Source organism: Scylla paramamosain, chromosome 12 (assembly GCF_035594125.1).
Source record: "Scylla paramamosain isolate STU-SP2022 chromosome 12, ASM3559412v1, whole genome shotgun sequence".
Classification (NCBI taxonomy): Eukaryota; Metazoa; Arthropoda; class Malacostraca; order Decapoda; family Portunidae; genus Scylla; species Scylla paramamosain.
In genome coordinates, this window is record NC_087162.1 from 2,277,848 (window position 1) to 2,296,344 (window position 18,497).

The 18,497-nt window shown below is 42.5% G+C and overlaps 1 protein-coding gene and 1 pseudogene across 5 annotated transcripts in view; one reads left to right on the forward strand and one right to left on the reverse strand.

Annotated features, from left to right (window-relative positions):
* The window catches only part of LOC135105508 (uncharacterized), a 174,871-nt gene that overhangs the window by 144,313 nt on the left and 12,061 nt on the right, over positions 1-18,497 (forward strand). The gene's annotated exons all lie outside the window — the stretch shown is intronic.
* On the reverse strand, positions 11,061-16,850 carry LOC135105509 (tubulin beta chain-like; annotated as a pseudogene).

The following is an 18,497-nucleotide window of genomic DNA, read 5'->3' on the forward strand; positions in this document are numbered from 1 at the left end:
TGCTTCGCCTGTAAACAAAGCGTAAGAGAATGGTGGCAGAGAAGTACTATAGTTTTTGCCCCCGACTTTGCCTTGTTTACTTCTGCTACCCTTCTTTCACTTTCTTCTCTTCGGTATTAGCAGCGTCAGAAGAAGGGGGAAGACACAAGACTGTTTTCAATTTGTTTTTCCTTCTCTCCTCTCCTTCACCTCCTTTGTTCTCTCTCATTCTTATTTACTTGTCTTATGTTCGTTGTTGATGAAGCTCCTGTTGTTGAATTTCACTCATTATTTATTGTGTCTTCCCCTTCTCTTGGGTCCTTTCTCTTTTTTTTTTTTTTTTTTCTTGCACTTGTTCTGTTTACTCGCGTGTGCACACACACACACACACACACACACACACACACACACACACACACACACACACACACACACACACACACACACACACACACACACACAAAGACTGTCATCCATTATCTTTGTTTTCACTTGTCTTTGTTTTCTCTTATCCACCTTGCTCCATCCTTCATCCTTCCCTCCCCCTTCCCTTCACCCACTCATTCAACTCAACTGATATGGCTTCAATTATCCCAGGAATTATACTTACCTTTCATTATCACTCACGACCATCTCCCATCCGCCTGGTGTGATTTTCAAGCCAATGAGTTATGGTGCGAACTAAAGATTTGAGTATTGTTAACTTTCTGCTTCTCTGTGACTCGTTGGCATGACCTGAACACTTCACTCTCCGGCCTCTCTCACTGATACGATTAACTGATGCCTCCTACGCCCCCTGTACACATCCAAGAGACACGAAACAAAACCAGTTATCTTGTATCTCACCATGCATTGCTTCTCTGCTTGGCCAAACCTGCTTGTTGTGTTGATCTATCGCTCATGTATCAGTTAATAGCGCCACGCATCATCCCTTCACGTGTCTGATCAGATCTCTGCCTCTTGTTCTCGTTGCAACGCTTTCCTTTCCCCTCCCTGACTGTTATTGGTATTAGTGATAGTGTTAATATTGCAGTCAGTAAAAGTGATGGTGGTGGTGGTGGTGGTGGGGGGTGGTAGTGGTGTTGGTAACAGTAGCACATTTTGTTATGCTTCATGTGCTTTTATTATTTTATTGTTGTCGTTCTCTAGATTGTCATCAGAACTTTTCCTTCATTAGCAATGGAGAGAGAGAGAGAGAGAGAGAGAGAGTAGTGTATTTCGATTTGTATGTGCTATGCAATTCTTGGTTAGATCGCAGTCTTTTATTCGAAAACTGAAACTAATGCAATACGACTCATTCAGTAATATCTGCTAAAAACACGTTCTCTCTCTCGTTAGTCACTCAACCAACATTCACCTACTTCCATTTACGTAGTATTTCACCGATTCCCATTGTAACTCCTCTCATGTAGTAATAGATTTATGGATTGCGGGGAAAGAGAAAAAGAAATTCCCAACATCCGAAAAGCTGGATAGAAAATGTAATGGGAGAGAAAGAAACCAAGAACGAGTGGCATGAATGTCATTCCTTCGTCAGGGGGGCCTCGCTGCCTTTCGCCGCCGTCGCCGTAAACACGAAGTGAAAGCTGAAGGCTCATACTTGTCGTGCTGAAGTACCTTGGCTGACTTCACTATCAAATGTTTTTAGTAGTATTTCCTGATGACCAGGCGCGATATACTCCCTTAGCTTTCTCCTGCCTTCCGGTGTAGAGTTCCCATATTCTTCTAATCGATAGGTGTCTGACTCCATGTACCCAAAGACGGACCCTCACATTATGCTGTTCGGTCCTAAGGGAGACAGATAAAGAGACGGATAAACATAGAGACAGACAGATAGACAGACAAAGACAGAAAGACAGACAGACAGACGGAGATTTATCATTAAACGTGATAATCATCATGAAAAATATTAAAAGACAAGTAACAGTTAAGGAAAAGAAAACCAGAAAAGCAGTAAATCATCAGGTTAATTTTCACAGTGGAAGAAAAGACTATCTCTCTTACAAACACACACACACACACACACACACACACACACACACACAAGGCTTATTAGGAAAACCATCATATCTTTCTTAATCCTCCCGTTTTCTTTCTTGGTCATCATTTATATTCTTGTCCGCTTTCCCCAAAAAATTACTCGACAACTTTCCTTCTATCACGTGCTCCATTAAAATATTCATGTTTTATTTACCTTACGTCTTCTCTTTCCCAGCTCTTTCCTTTCCCTGACTTTCCCTCGCCGCACCTTTCCCCTGCGAGCACAACCAGTCCTCGCATCGCTGTCTCACCTTCCCGCGCACCGTCACCCTGAGTCATTAACCTGTAGGGGAGAACAGGTGAAGGCGATGCAGTGTGGTTGTGATAAATTATATTTCGCTCTTTTTTTTTTTTTTTTTACCTTTTTTTTCTCCCCTTCAAAGGGTTACGAGACATTATAGACTTGCCATATAAATCTCTTGGACACTTCACTTTTTTTCCTCAGACTTTCCGTGAAATATGACTTTGTATAATTGGACATGATGCACTTTTGGACAATTCAAAACGTTACACTTTTTTTTTATATAGGGGTGTTACTTAAATTCTACAGGAATTTTTTTATATTTATTCAGAAGTTAAATAAATAAAATGGAGCCACTTTTCTAAATATAAAAGCAGGAAAAAGAGATATTTTAAGTAGCATTCTCCCTTAACATTTTCATTAAGAAGTCAGAGAGAGAGAGAGAGAGAGAGAGAGAGAGAGAGAGAGAGAGAGAGAGAGAGAGAGAGAGAGAGAGAATAAAACTCCACACACATTCTTTCATGCATCATATTAAGACATAAAACCACTGACAAGCATCTCATCAAGTTAATTCGTAAATCAATAATATATTCATAGCACGCACCACTCAAAAAGGCACGACCCATCCTCTTCCCTCCCCAGATGCATATCATTCCATCGCTTTAACTCGGCGCGATCAGATGATAACTCTCCATTAGCCTGAACACCACAAAGGTAATAGAAGTTCCGTCTCTCCTTCCCGCTCACCGCGCTTACCCCTGATAGACTGGGGACCTCCGAGGCAATAATGAAGAGGACACAGCAGACTAATTCGTGGAGTGAGGGATGAGAGAGAGGGAGAGGGGAAGAGAGAGAGATTATCAAGGAAGGTTAGGGTGAAGTAATAAGAAGCTTAATTATATAAATGCATGCAATCTACGTACTACTACTACCTGGTGTCTGGCTAAATTTACTCTCTCTCTCTCTCTCTCTCTCTCTCTCTCTCTCTCTCTCTCTCTCTCTCTCTCTCTCTCTCTCTCTCTCTCTCTCTCTCTCTCATACCTGTCTTTCGCAACGTCACTCATTCAGTCAAGAGTTCGGGGGAAGAATATAAATGCCCCCCCTGCAGCATCTCCTCCTGATATATATTGTCTAATTAAGCCTAAGTACCGACCGGGGAAAGTGCGGTGAGGTGGAAGAGCGAGGTTAGGAGCAAGTGGAAGGAGAGGCGGGTAAGGTGGACTGGAGTGCGTCTGAGGGGAGGGAGAAGACAGATGGATCGTAAAAAGGTAGAGATTATGAAGGAAAGAAAATGAATGAAGGGAGGAGGAAAAGTGAGATGAAATAGGATGAGAAGGTGAGAGATAAGGTAGATGGAAATGAGGTGTGACATGTGAAAGAAAAGGGAATAGGAAAGGGAATTTAGTAGACGGTAGATAGGAAAAGAAGGAAAATGGTGTGGAGAGTATGAGAGACAAGATAAAGAGAGGCAAGGGATATAAAATAAGCAACTCAGAAAGAAAATATGATAAACAGGAAAGGAAAGGGAGAGTTATCCTTTTTTTTATCTCAAGAACTGTAAAAGAAGAAAACAAAATATAAGGATAAAATAAAAAATACAAAAGGATAAGAAAGAGGAAATACAAAATAAAAGGAGAGGTTGATTAGAAAGTAGAATCAGTTAAAGAAGGGGAGGGGAACAAAGAATGTAGAATATAAGACAAAAAAAAAGATCAGATAGAAGGTAGAGAAGTTCAGGGGATCAGGTAAAAGGCTGGAGAGATGAAGACAGGTGAGGGTGGCGCCACGGGTCGCTGGGCAGGGAAAAACTATTCAGTATACTGCAGCCTCCTTAATTGGCGGAGGAGGCGAGTGAGACGACCAGATGAAGACATGTAAGAATAATGACAAGTTGGCGGAGAGTTGGAAAAGAGAAATGTACTAAAAAGATAACACACACAAACTGCTATACGTTATAAAATGGATGCTAATAAGAAAACATCATTATTGTGACTTCCAGCTTAAGAATGGTGAGAATAATGACAAATTGGCGGACAGCTGGAAAAGAGAAATGTACTAAAAAGCAAAACACACAGTCTGATACATGTTATAAAATGGATGTTAATAAGAAAACATCATTATTGTGACTTCCAGCTTAAGAATGGCGAGGATGAAATGATAAGTTAGCGCAGAGTTGACTAAAGATAAGTGTACTGAAAAAAAAAAAAACACTCGATCTGTTATATGTTATGAAAGGTATAATGATAAGAAAAGCTTCGTTACTGTGAATTGCAGGTTGAGAATGGCGAGAATAATGACAAGTTGGTACAAAGTTGAAGAAAAAAGAAGTGTACACGAAATCTGCTGTATGTTATAGAACGGATATAAAAATAAAGACATCATTATATCAACTTGTAGCTTGAGAGAAAACTATATTTGTGACTAAAATAATAATAAAATACCATAAAACACAAGACAACAAACACTTAACAAAAAAAAACTGTAAAAATTAATCCTGTTCACACTGCTAACATTACGCAAAGCATCATTACCGCAAATGAAAATCCCAAACAACACTGCACATGGATACAGTCTTTTGTGTCTTTGTCATGCGCTCCTCCACCTTTGTGAATTGACACGCAGGACTCGCCGGTGACCTAATATATAGAAAGGTACAGCGCCAGACTGAGGGCGTGGTGACGATCTGGGCCCGATGATGCAAGTGTAGGCCGCGTCTTGTCTGGACTCTTGATGACAGGTTTAGGTGTGTGTGTGTGTGTGTGTGTGTGTGTGTGTGTGTGTGTGTGTGTGTGTGTGTGTGCGTTTAAACCTACATACATATCTTGTCAGGGTGGTAAGTTTGCTATAAATATCGCAAGAGTCGTGAAAGGCAAGCAAGCCACACCTCTTACAGCATGAGATGGAGACAAGAGGCGCTGGGCGGAGTAGACGAAGAGGTGGAAGTCCATGGGAGGGGCGTGTAGTGAAAGCATAAATAACAGCAGTGGGCGTGGCGGTAAGGAGGCGAGGGAGGCAGCGTGGGGTGGAATGGTAGTACTGAAGGATATAAAAGAGCTTTATTTGAGTGGAGCAGAGCAGAGTATATGTTAAACTGCCATGGTGGTGAAGAAAAGGCAACGTGGATGTAAAGGGAGGATGTAGAAGAGCTGTACTTGAGGGAGGGAGAGTAGAGTGTATGTTAGGTTTTGAATTTTACTTCCTTGTAGGACATCATGAGTGTTTTGGTAATATTGTAATGATTTGGTTTATATTTGGAGGAATTTTTTAATCATATGGAAATCTATTACTGTATTAGCGGAGTATATAATTATCAGACCTTGTAGTTCACTTTCTTTTAGGACAGTCGAAAAGATTCTGTGTAGATTATAATGATTTTATTCATGTATTGTAAGTTTTATGTGTGTATTGCAAAACTTTAGTGTTGCTAATATTACTGTTCTCATTATGTTGCATTGAATATTATGGAAAACTACGTATAGTCTCTTGGTACTTTTATTATCTGGTTTTTTATATTTTTCATATTCTTATATTCTTACCACTCTTGTTCCTTTCCTGTCATCCATCAAGTGTGCCACGCCCCACGACGCGACGCCCTCGGATTTCCCTCGCCTCCTTCATTGCATCCCTCGCCCTGCCACTCTACTTCCACTCTTTCACTCTCCTACCTGCTCACTCCTACACTTTCCCTTTCATACCCTCCACCATCCCCACCTCCCCGCTCCTCTTGTCTTTCCTTTCACCAAAAACTCTGAGCAAGGAAGGTACATTTGTACCCATACCTCGCGTCCTCCGTTGCCCATCTGTAAGATTAACGGGCGTTCGGTAACACACACACACACACACACACACATATATCGCCGTGCCTCAGAGCTTCCCAGAAATTATTAACCTCTGACCGCCAGCACAGGTTGGACCAGAAAGAAAGACCTTGACCGACCACTCTCTCGTTAAGGAGTTTGGTGAAATAAATCTTCACTTTTGGTAGTGATAGACAAAATACGGAGTTCAGTTTGATAGCAGATAAATTTGTGCAGTGAAGAATAGAGTGGTGGAACAATGGAAAAGACTCAGTAATCAGGTTCTTAGTGTTGAGTCATTAGGGAACTTTAAAAGGTTAGGTAGTTTTATGGGTGTTGTTGACAGGTGAAAACAGGTAGGTATGTTTCACACGTGTAAGTCTGATGGCTCCTTGCAGCTCCATCCACTTTCTTATATTCTTAATTTCTTAGGAATACATGCTTGAAACAGCTTGATATGTGTTAGACTCCTTATCTTTGACCTGTTTTGTTTTTATTATTGTAACCAGGTATTATTTTACCATTACAGTTTAGTATGATATAGACATAGGTCTCTTTTTTGTCTTGAGAGGACTCAGCATCGTAGTCTAACTCCACACAAGTTTCACAAGGTCAGATAAGAAAGTCAAGAGAAAGGATCCACTGAACTGATCGTGATCCTTCCTTCTACCCTTGCCCTTCCATCCATAGCTTGTCTTCCCTCCACTCTTTGACCTTCAGTGTTACGATTCCTTTACTGAATTATAGTAAAATCCAATCCTCCATTGTCCTGTCTCAATACCCTCAAAGTTCATTATATTCTTACCGTTGCCATCCCAAACTCGCATGCCATTTCCTCCACTTAAGTGTTTCTCCCTCCATTACGAGGAACTTAGCTTTAATTATAAATACTTTTATGCATTTTCTACTTTCCATGCATCATCTTCCCTATCCTGACAAGCTTCCCTCGCATCCCAAACCCTCTTCACTTTAACACCTGTGCCTTCATTACGAGCATCTTGCCTTCAGTCACTGCCCACCTCAATCATCATCCATCCTCCAGGCACCTTTCCCTACAGCATGACAACCTTTCCGTCCCTACTAACTCTTCTAAAGCATGACTATATTCACCTGTGTTTTGCCAGAGCTGGTGTGAAAACCAAGATCATGCTGTTCACTTGTTTCTTTTTTCCTGCCCACCTCTTGCTTCCCCTCCTCATGTTTCTTCTCCTTATGCTTCTCCTCCATATCTTCTTCACCTTCTTCCTCTTATCGGTGGTAAATCTGCGCTCAGTTGATGCAATGGTGATGTAACGAAGACGTAACTCGCGCTGGGTGAAAATTTCACCGGTGGAAAAGTCAGCGTGTCCCGAATTAGGTGACGGTAATACTCTGTTTTCCACGAGAACCTGGCCCATTGAGGGAAAGGAAGGGCTGTCTCTCGTTGTCTTTATGGTGGTTGTGGTGCTAGGAGATAAATGATGCTTGTTGTGTAGATGGTGATGGTGACATTGACACGATTTAAAGGATAATCACAGTGGTAAATCATTTCGCCACAACATACGTGTCGTATAGCGCTGTACAGCAAGGAATCAACAAAATATCACCTGGATGTTCTAATACTACATGATTTTCTTAGTTGTTTTTATTGTACAGGTGTTGTTTCAAACCAGTAATAAAGAAATAATAATCATCATCGCTACCTAAATGTTTTGCTAGTTTTGTGGAGTATGAGAGCTCGAGGTGCAGTGTGGATGTTTACTAATCCCTTCATCCCGATATACAACTCACAGCACCAGAAGTACTGAACAGAATCTTTACAAGCAACTGCATACGAGAGAAAACTATAAAAAATATGTATTTCCCAGTATAATATTTACAGATGGCTGTTGAACAAAAATAAAAGTGCTTAAGGAGAGATGTGGCAAATAGCCGAGAAAGGATTAAAGAGAATGGATGTCCTGTTGAAGAGAACCAGAAACGGTAAGAAGGCTATCAATGTCCAGGCCCCTTCAACTTGTCGCTGGACGGTTGAAGTGAGCCCTGTGCCATAAAGACCTTAATGGGTGTGGCTTATATGGTGTTAAATACCAGATTGCACAGGTTTTTTTTCCCTTCTTTTTTCCTTACTTTCTTTTGCAGTGACGAAATTGGTCTTGTAGTGGTAGTAATTTCTTTCCCCTCAAGACTGTGTTGGAAGAGGAGAGGAAGGAGACTTCAGGAGGGGGAAGAGGACGAAGAAAACATGATAATGGTGATGGTGATGATGATGATGATGATGATGAAAAAGAAGATATTGAGAGAAAAGTAAATGGAAGAAAGTGAAGGAGGAGGAGAGAAGGAGAAGGAGAAGTAAGAGGAGGAGGAGGAGGAGAAGGAGAGGGCGTGTGAAGTGAGGTAAGATGCGCCTCTTTGCACCTCATGTCTTAGATCTTATCTCCTCAACTCCGTGACGGAAACTTCCATTTGCTCCCACAACTTTTTACACAACACTATTCTTTTTTGTTCACGAGATTTCCTTTATTTGTTAGTTCATCATCACCTAAATCATTGTCTTTCCGTCTCGTCATATTCGTTTCTGCTATTCATCTATTATATATATATAAAAAAAAAGGAAGATATAAGTTACTCCTGATTAATGTGCTTATCTTTCATTCATTTTTCTCACGGAGTCGGCTTGTGTGTGATCCGAACTGTTGAAACCCAGCACTTCGAGGCATCACCAGATCAGATCAAATGTCAGGATGTTAATTCGTTTTCGTTACGTGTGTTTCATGTTCAGCTGGCCTCTCCTTTGAAGACAGGTGACCCGGAGTGACCCAGCACCCACTCCACACCCACTCTTAACGTTCCGGAACAAGGTCGATCAGGTAACGAGGTCGCCTTTTGAACCTCGCACCTCTCCGCCGCGGGAAGGACGTTGCGTTGGGCTGCTGTTGATTTACGTACCACGAGCTCAACGGCAAGACGCTTTGAATGAGAATTAGGAATTGGCCTTCTACTCTTAATGGATATCACAGAAACGTGCTGCCTTTTGTACGCTTCGATCCCGCCAATGCATTAATTTGAACGGAACAAAAGATTCAGGTTTCTATTTCCATACCTTCCCTTGCGTGTGTTTCTACAATGAGATAGTGATGCCTTGTATGTACGTATAGTGTTGTTCTATACAAACCTACACGCATTGCTGGGCCAGATGTGAGGGCCAGGTCAGGTCAATAAGCGGTCACACACACACACGGCCAGCTTATACCATCCCACCTTTCCTTCTCACCTTTCCTTACTGGGCTAACTGTTAAGTGGTTAATGGTAAGTGTTGTATGACGTACGTGCTATTGTATAAGGAATCAGCGATCGTGTGCTCCAGGAAAAGTGAGTTAATGGTTCTCTGATTCACGGGAAGAGAAAGGGAGGAGGCAGATAAAAGAAAAAAAGGAGGAGAATGATAAAGGGAAAAAAAATGGAAGATCAACTACATTTTCGTTTCGTGTTGGTGCATAGGGTAAAGGCGGTCACTGGTGCAGTCGTAGCCTCTTGCAGTGACTAAAGCAGGGGTGAGCACGTTACTAGTCGTGGACGGGTCGCAGTGTTGGTCACCAGTATGAAGACCAGTGGGTGCGGGCAAGTTTTTCAGGGCAGGCGTCGTCTGCTTACAAAATTTAGTCCAATTAAGTTTGCGTCATGTGATTTGCTTCCCTTTCCCTTGTGCTCGTTCAGTCATTTATGTTTGCCACTTGTACAGTCGTGTTCAGGAGTCAAGTAGCATTGCGCACTCATTTCCACTGTGTTTTTTCACAATCTTAAGAGCTTTCATCTGCTGACAGTCTCCTTACAAAACCGGAGAACTTATAGACTGCCAGCAGACTGAAGGACTTAAAATTTAAGAAAACGCTAAACACAATGGAAGTGAATAAAGAATGTTACTTGAGTATTGTTCATGATTATACCTGTACGATACTACCTTTTCTTTCACCAACCTCTTGAAAGCCTCTGCACAAGAGATTCCTTTGGTTTATTGTCAGTGTTTAAGAGTACTGTAAAATCCATATATTCGCCTGAAGTATCATCATCTTTGTGACTTTAACTTAATATTGCAACAACAAGAACAATATCACTATGTACCGGAAGCATTAAATAAGCCAATAGTAAAGTGATATCAGTCATCACACTACATACTCGTATGTTCCTCATCTCCCTTCTCTATACACACACAAAAACTTCACCCATGGCGCCTCTCACTGCCTGGCTCTAGAACCGCCGTCAGAGCCCAACCCACCGCAGCTTTCCCTCGCGACGTGATATATTTGTCGCGGGTACAGCTAGGAAGGAGAGAAAGGAGTGATAGTCGCGTCAGGGTGTGTGCTAGCGACTAAAAGAGGATGAGATGGTGTTTTTCTAAGCATCTAAAGTATCCAAGCAGACATTTAGGGTACGAGCGAGCCATTGTGATGGTTACTTTCTAATCACCGTGGGAGGGAGTGAGAGGCAATGGACAGTTTCATTCTCTACGGAACGAGATGATGCAAGGAAGCTTAAGACTCTACAGCTTCCTTGAGATGAATGTAGTAAACCCAAGACCCGCAGCGTTGTATGAAGTGTTCTGTTAATATACATGTCGCACTTCACTTATTTATCACGACGCTAGATGGTCTTGTAGTACACGTTTACAGAAAATAAATGTGGAGCAGAAAAAATGATAAAAGTACTTTCCAATATAATTCAGCCTTTAATTATATACACTATGGGAATTATATTGATTAACCTTATTTCGTCTCATCTCCATACATATTGTACATCCACTAAATAAGTTATGTAATACACTGACTTTTTATTTAAACACTGTCAGGATATTTTTTTTCCCAGTCCATTATATTTATTTAACACTTGCGTGAGCCACAGGTCCGGCACGCACCGGGCAGCCAGTCAGTAAGTCAACGCAGGGCAAAAACTAGACTCAATGATGACCTGCTGTCCAACCCTTTTAAGCTGATAGATTTTTCTTCCTTTCTCTTGTTCTTTTCCCATTCTCTCTCTCTCTCTCTCTCTCTCTCTCTCTCTCTCTCTCTCTCTCTCTCTCTCTCTCTCTCTCTCTCTCTCTCTCTCTCTCTCTCTCTCTCTCTCTCTCTGACACACACATTTAGATAGCCATATTCTCCACCTTTGTTCCTCTTTATCTGAGAAACGTCGCTAGGGAAGAGGTATAAGCACGTGTTTTTTTTTTTTTTTTTTTTTTTTTTTTTTAGAAAGACTCCTAATCAGCGTCACCCTCCTCCTCCTCTTCTTTTTCCTGCTCACCACCTTCCTCCTCTTCATTCTCATGCTCATACTCTTCCTCTCCTCCTCCTGCGTCATCTGCGTCATGAACACTTCCCTCCTCCTCCTCCTCCCTTTCGTACTCGACTTCGTTAGGGTATTCTGTCGCCACGTAGCTCTCCTCAGGGGCTTCCTCGTAGTGGTCGTCGTCCAAGTCCGCCGAGGCCTCCTGGTACTGCTGATACTCGCTCACCAAGTCGTTCATGTTGGATTCCGCCTCCGTGAACTCCATCTCGTCCATGCCCTCGCCCGTGTACCAGTGCAGGAAGGCCTTGCGGCGGAACATTGCCGTGAACTGCTCCGAGATGCGCTGGAATGGACGAGACACTTGTTAGACTATGGGTTTTGATTGAGTGACTGATTGAAGAAGCCGTATATACCGTGTCATGTGACGGCGTTAGATTTAGATTGTTTTAGACTTTAGAATTGGTTGCAAGGTTGTTTTTTTTTGGGGGGGTGGTATTATAAAGCTACTTCTAAGATATTATTGATTAAAATGCAAAATACCGGAAGAGAATATAGAAAACAGGTTAAAATGAGAGCTATTTTACATGCAAGGGATCAGAAAAAGAAAAAAAAAGACTCGATTCATTCACTTTCACAACAGCCATCCCTTTCCTGACCTTGAAAAGATCCTGCACGGCGGTAGAGTTCGCGAAGAAAGTCCCTGACATCTTGAGGCCTCGCGGCGGGATGTCACACACGGCGGTCTTCACGTTGTTGGGGATCCACTCGACGAAGTAAGAAGAGTTTTTGTTCTGCACATGAAGCATCTGCTCGTCCACCTCCTTCATGGACATGCGGCCACGGAAGACAGCAGCCACGGTGAGGTAGCGGCCGTGGCTGGGATTACACGCCGCCATCATGTTCCTCGGGTCAAACATTTGCGTGACCAGTTCGGGGACGGTGAGGGCCTTGAACTGCTGGTCTCTGGAAAGTAAGAATACGTAAGAAACGACATGTAAATAGATAGACATAGTAATCTCTCTCTGGACCATATACTGAAACGCTTCTGCCTGCCAGTACCTCCATTACATTCAATAGGAAATTTTAAGATTGGTTTTACGGTTCTAGTGACAGATTAATAAGATTTCTACATTATTATTGAGGACTGGGTTAATCTTCTCTGTGGCATTTGAAAATAGTCATGGTGACAGAGCAAAGTGTTACTGAATATGGATTCTCTCTCTCTCTCTCTCTCTCTCTCTCTCTCTCTCTCTCTCTCTCTCTCTCTCTCTCTCTCTCTCTCTCTCTCTCTCTCTCTCCCTCTCTCTCTCTCTCTCTCTCTCTCTCTCTCTCTCTCTCTCTCTCTCACCCGCGAGCAGTCAGAGGAGCAAAGCTGGGAATGAAGAAGCTCAGTCTGGGGAACGGTATCATGTTGACAGCCAGCTTCCGGAGGTCGGCGTTCAGTTGCCCGGGGAACCGAAGGCAGGTCGTGATACCGGACGCCGCCAAGGACACCAGGTGGTTGAGGTCGCCATAGGGTCGGGGGTGGCAAGCTTGAGGGTCCTGAAGCAGATGGTCGTAAAGCGCCTCGTTGTCAATGCAATACGTCTCGTCTGAGTTTTCCAGGAGCATGTGGATTGAGAGAGTGGCATTGTAAGGCTCCACCACTGTGTCTGAAACCTGTACGAGGCGGAAGGAAAGAGTGGGTGTTTGTTAGTCTTTTTCAGTGGTTTTAGGAGTCTGTTCAATGCTACAGAAGTAAATATACGAGTAAAAGTTGAAGAAAATTTAGCTTAACCACTTCAAGGAATGTTTTTTATTTCGCATTATGGAGTAGAAAATAATGTATGAGTTCTTTGAATAATATGCTGCTAATAATAATCATGATGGAATGCTAGTTAACGCAATGTATTCAAGAATCAAAACGAGTTGTACGAGATTTCCTACTCATTAAGAATTTCACTCAGCAAATCTAAACCAGAACGACCGTAATATTGCGTTCAGAGGTCAACGCTTGAAATGCGAGTAAAATATGAGTGACCAGAGCAAGTATTCCATTCACATCAATACGCAAGAAGGTTACCAGCAGCTCACGCCTCACCTTGGGACTTCGGCATGATGGAGAAGGTGTTCATGATTCTCTCCGGGTACTCCTCATAGATTCTAGACAAGAGGAGGGTACCCATGCCTGACCCAGTGCCGCCCCCTAGTGAGTGCTTGAGCTGGAAACCTTGTAGGAGATCACAGTCCTCTGCTTCCTTCCTGACGATGTCCATCACGCTGTCCACCAACTCCCTGCCCTCAGTGTAATGCCCCTTGGCCCAGTTGTTGCCCGCCCCGCTCTGGCCTGCAAAGAGAAAGTGCGAGGGAAGAGGACGCTGGGGCCGTTATTACCCAGGGAACGGTCTCCGCCGCAGTGTGAATATTGGTATTTCCGCCAGCCGCTTTTGTGTTTCACCGATTTCCCTTGAGTAATCCTGGATAAATTCTTGCGTACGGAAATCACTTTTGTTCATGCTTTTGCGTATATGTTGAAACTTTTACACTTATTCCTACAACTTCTCCTCCTCCTCCTCCTCCTCCTCCTCCTTCTCCTCCTCCTCCTCCTCCTCCTCTCGTGCCACTCACCATAGCAAAAGTTGTACGGCTTGAACAGTTTGCCATAAGGAGATGAGCGCACTGAATCCATCGTGCCGGGCTCCAGATCCACCAGCACGGCCCGCGGCACGTACTTCCCGCCTGGAATAGTAGTAATGACAAAAGCAACATTGAATGGACAGTAACAAATAAGATATCAATATTGACAATAATTACACCTATAACCAAAGAAGAATCGAGTAGTAGTAGTAGTAGTAGTAATAGTAGTAGTAGTGGTAATGACAAAAACAACATTGAATGGACAGTAACAAATAAAATATCAATATTGACAGTAATTTCACCTACGACCAAAGAAGAACCGAGCTAAGAATCGTTTGTACAGTAGTGATTATTAATTAATTAATTAATCGAAAAACGAGAGAGAGAGAGAGAGAGAGAGAGAGAGAGAGAGAGAGGAGAGAGAGAGAGAGAGAGAGAGAGAGAGAGAGAGAGAGAGAGAGAGAGAGAGAGAGAGAGAGAGAGAGTACCTTGAGCCTCGTTATAGTAGACATTGATCCTCTCCAGCTGGACATCGTGGGTTCCCCTCGTAGTGACCTTCTGGATTGATGCCATGCTCGTCGCTAATCACCTCCCAGAACTGTGGAGCACTCACACACACACACACACACACACACACACACACACACACACACACGATTAGACACTAACCCAGTAACCAAACGAAGTACAAAGTTTCATAATTGACTGGCTAAAGTAGAGGAGAACATAAGAACACAAAATAACATAAGACAATCACTTTCATTTTGTATTTCCCCGCAAATGAATAAGAAAACAAGGGAAAGCTGTAAGAAGCCCTCAGACCTACACGTGGTAATCCCTATATGAAACGTTACTACCTAAGAGGCTTAATTATACTAAACTATAAGCCTTCAGAACTCGTGTAATAAAGGATAGTAATAATTATTCGTTCTTCCTCTACTGTATTGATTAGAATGCATAGAATATTCGTATTGTAAAGTGTGCTCATAATGTACCCCATTCTTCCGAGCTTCTAAGGATGAATATTTTAAACTTTTTTTTTTTTGTGTGGTTTTGTTTCAGTTTGTTGGACATGAGAAAGAAGAAACGCCATGCAGGTTATTGTTTTTGTCTTCAGTTTCTTTGCTGAGAATCAGTTGTCTCTGTCTTTGTCTCCGCCTCTCTCTCTCTCTCTCTCTCTCTCTCTCTCTCTCTCTCTCTCTCTCTCTCTCTCTCTCTCTCTCTCTCTCTCTCTCTCTCTCTCTCTCTCTCTCTCTCTCTCTCTCTCTCTCTCTCTCTCTCTCTCTCTCTCTCTCTCTCTCATCACTAATAATGGATTGACCTGTCCACCACCACGGTAACCTACATAATATAATCTACATTCCAAAAACAAGAGTTTCATGAAAGGACACAGGAACCCTAAATGTGCCTTTGTTGACCAAGCGAATAAACAATGCATCGTTCTCCTCCCTGTTCCCAGGAACTGACTAACTGGTGCATTTTTCATTCGCTTTTGTGATGGTAGTAGTAGTAGTAATAGTAATAGTAGTAGTAGCAGTAGTAGTAGTAGTAGTGGTGGTGGTGGTGGTGGTGGTGGTGGTAAGGTAGTCATAGAAATAATAGGAGCAGCAACAATAATAGTATCAGGAGCAGCATGAATTATGATAATATGAATAATTATAATAGAAGAAATGATGGTAGTATAACCTGTTTATCTACACGCCAGCTCGACATTTTTGCAAAGGACGGACAGACGAGATTAGTAATGAGCATAGCAGTGATGACAATGATAAGTAGAACAACAACAACAACAAGAACAAGAAGAATGACAACAAGAACAACAAAAAAACAACCAAAACAAGAACAAGAAGAGTAGATAATATTAACTACAAATTCGACAGCAACCACAGCTTTTCACCTTTTCCGCCTTTTTTTGCCTTTTTTGCCACATGGACGAGGTATTTTAGCAGCTGCATCATTGTTGTTTCTAGAGAAGACAGTTTTCTCGCTTTCCTACTCCCACTTTTCCTCAGAAGCAGCGAGCCAGTGAAGTAAGTACAACCATTGACTTCGTGTTCCGGTCCCTGTCATCGATTCGTCCCCTTAGCTTACGTGGCAGGAATTTGGCTATCGAGTATTCATGTGTGTGTGTGTGTGTGTGTGTGTGTGTGTGTGTGTGTGTGTGTGTGTGTGTGTGTGTGTGTGTGATGCAATCTTAAAGGTATTTGTGCCAGCGTACATGTGACATAATCCAATGCAGGACAACTAAGAGAAGTTCAAAGCATCCCTTTCTCTCTCTCTCTCTCTCTCTCTCTCTCTCTCTCTCTCTCTCTCTCTCTCTCTCTCTCTCTCTCTCTCTCTCTCTCTCTCTCTCTCTCTCTCTCTCTCTCTCTCTCCTCTCCTCTCCTCTCTCTCTCTCTCTCTCTCTCTCTCTCTCTCTCTCTCTCTCTCTCTCTCTCTCTCTCTCTCTCTCTCCTCTCCTCTCCTCTCCTCTCTCTCTCTCTCTCTCTCTCTCTCTCTCTCTCTCTCTCTCTCTCTCTCTCTCTCTCTCTCTCTCTCACACACACACACACACACACACACACACACACACACACACACACACACACACACACACACACACACACACACACACACACACACTCACGTACCCTAAGTCTCACTCAAAGCACAGATATATATGTAGGAAGCAAACCGAGACTGATGTTTCACACTTACATAGGAATAAACTCTTGTGAAGCATTCAATAGAACATCTGTAAGTGATGAACAGAATGATCAGGCTCCCTACGATAACAAGAGACAACAATAGGACAAAAGGCAGCCTCTTATACGGAAGCAAAGGTCGCTAGCGATACAAATAGAAGAGAAAATGAAGCTTACCTTAGAGCCGACCTGATTGCCGCACTGGCCGACCTGTATGTGGACAATCTCTCTCATGGTGAGTGAGTGGAAGAGGATACGAGTGTGTGACGGTCAATACGAGACGGAGACGTGCTACTCTATCCTCCCCACTGCGACGGCGCGACGGAAACCCGAGGTACCACAATCCAATATCCTTATTTATCTTTGTACGTACTCAAAAGATATTTCCAAGTATTTATAAGTAGATAATGTGGTTGTGTTTTGTTTCGTATAGGATATGTGTAGAGGTAAGCGGGTTTCTGTTCCGTGCGCAGTTCTTCTCAAGCAGGGTCATAAGTTATTCATCGCTTCACAATCGTCCACCAATCTTTGCATAACTGTACCAATGACGTGGCCGCTCACTGCTCCACCTGCGTCCTTGATAAGGGTACTTGCGAACCTTATGCATTTCAGATGTTCGTGCTGCCTGACTGACAATGTTTTTGCTTCCCCTTTTCTTCGTGTTCTTTTCCTGTGTGCGTGTGCGTGTGTGTGTGTGTGTGTGTGTGTGTGTGTGTGTGTGTGTGTGTGTGTGTGTTTTGTATGTGTATATATACATATGTGTGCGTGTGTGTGTGTGTGTGTGTGTGTGTGTGTGTGTGTGTGTGTGTGTGTGTGTGTTGGAAAACCAGTTATGAGAGTCAAATTTTCTCCACATGTGGGAAAATCGTGATATGTGACTGCATAACTTCTAAGTAAAAAAGTAAAATCTGTGTATAAAAAAACTTATTTCACACTATTTGAAAACGTGCATACATCAGAAGCTTATCACCTGTTTGAAAATTATTGCACATTAATGAAAGTAACCAAACTTTCCCTTGAGATCCACCATTCTCCCAGTTCTTGCAGGATTACATTCCTCTCCACTGCAGTTTCCTTATCCAGTCAATAGCCAGACTTGCCGTAAACCAGTCAACCTGCCTCAGCCGGCCACACATGGTTCCTCTTTTCTCTCCAGTAGGTCAATATTTGCGTGCCACTTTTTTTTTAATATCAGTTATTGCTCTCCAGCCAGTAAGACCTTTCGCCTTAACTTCCAATACTACGGCACCAGTTTCACTATATTCTTGATTGTCATTTGGTGAATTTTTCAAGTTTAGGGCGACACGTTTTCGTTATAAAGAGGCTAAAAATCATCTACTTACTCGTCCAAAACAATTATACTTTATTAATTGTAGCATGAGTAAATAATAGGTGACCTGGTGGGGTTTGAAAGCTGTCTGTAATTCTGAATAGGTTGGTATTACCTTATTCCTACAAGCAGTTATCACACTTTCCCATCTAAGAGGCAGAGTTCGTGAGAAACAGATAAGTGTGCTTTCTTTCATGGAGAACCGAGTGAATAAAAGCTTTTGTAAATCCCTAGATGATCCGGAAGTCAATTAAAGCCTTTCCGCACGATTTCAATCAAGTCTAGTTATTGCAAATCCATTGTAATATCCGTCAAGACGCCTCTACGTAAATAAGAAATATAAACTTTGATTGCATATGAAGAAGCTTCTTTCTCATCCTTCACTCTTTTCATTAATTATTTTTCTTTGGTATATTCTTCAGCGACTTCATACTCTCTCTCTCTCTCTCTCTCTCTCTCTCTCTCTCTCTCTCTCTCTCTCTCTCTCTCTCTCTCTCTCTCTCTCTCTCTCTCAAAACTAGACACAGTAAACTCGTAACCTTTTGCTTTCC